Source organism: Canis aureus, chromosome 16 (assembly GCF_053574225.1).
Source record: "Canis aureus isolate CA01 chromosome 16, VMU_Caureus_v.1.0, whole genome shotgun sequence".
NCBI classification, from domain to species: domain Eukaryota; kingdom Metazoa; phylum Chordata; class Mammalia; order Carnivora; family Canidae; genus Canis; species Canis aureus.
The window spans coordinates 28,233,772-28,234,916 of record NC_135626.1 but is presented as its reverse complement, the minus strand read 5'-3'; positions in this window follow the sequence as shown (position 1 = coordinate 28,234,916).

Sequence of the window (1,145 nt, the reverse complement as noted above, 5' to 3'; positions counted from 1 at the left end):
CTCAGAATGGTGGCCATGACACCATTCCTTTCCAGAAGGCAGACCTTGGGACCACTGCCAACTAATCACTAGATGTTTATATAGACATGTCTTACCACTAAAATGTTGTGCGCATGGGTCTGTGGGTTGAGAAGGCATGGTTTGGTGAGATTTTGGAGTTCTCAAAGAAAAGGAGGAGGCAAAGAGCTCCTGGGGAAAGAAGTGATGGCCATAGAGAGGCAAAGGAGAGGGTGTGGGGTGCTATAAGGGATCAAACAGGGAGGACTTCTGAGCCTGGATTCCCCTACAGCTAAAGTTGATCTCCCTTCCAGAAACCTTTCTGGGAAATATTCTCTTCTTCTAAGGCAGACCTTGGGGTCTGAGACTTCTGAAGGGCCATCTCCAAAATATTCCTTGTACTGCTGCCCAATACATATTCAAGTGTTCTTTTAAAATGACCCTCAGGGTAAGATCAGCCCAGCCAGCACCTCCAGGTACCCTGACCAGTGGAGTGAGGGTGGGAGGGAGGCAGTCGGCCATCCTGTGGGAATAGGCCAGGAGTCCAAAGACCTGGGCTGTAGTCCTGGCTCTGGCACCTACTTCTTCAAGGCCTCAGATGAGTCCCTTCACCTCCCTGCTCATCATCAGTGAAATGGAGAGGAGTATTTATCCTGTTATAGGAGGTCTTCATGTGGCCCTGGGGCTCCTATGTGCACATTAGCCTCCACATCCTGCACACTTTCAGGCTCTCAGAATGAGGGGGGCGGGGGAAGCAAAATAGGCAGTCTCAGATACAGGAGTCAGGCTTCAGGCAAGATTATTTGGGAAATAGCCTCCTTCCATTCCCTCAGCTCTGGCCCTGTCCTCCTGGGCCCAGCCATCTGTTGTCCCTGCTCTCGGGAACTGGCTATTTGAAGCCAAGATTGAGAAGAAGTCTACTGTCTTGAGGGCCTCCAAACCACCTGCCAGGCTGCAAGGATGCAGGGAGAGATGCCCTGTCATCTGGGAAGGGCCCACCTTCCCATCACACCTCTGTTCTGTCTCTCCTGCAGGGCAGCATTTTGTCCCATCTCCCAGCACCCGACACAGCCCTGACACAGGGTGAGCAGGTCGCAAACCTCTGCCAGAGCAATGAATGAATATAAGGGCTTGGTGACCACAATTTC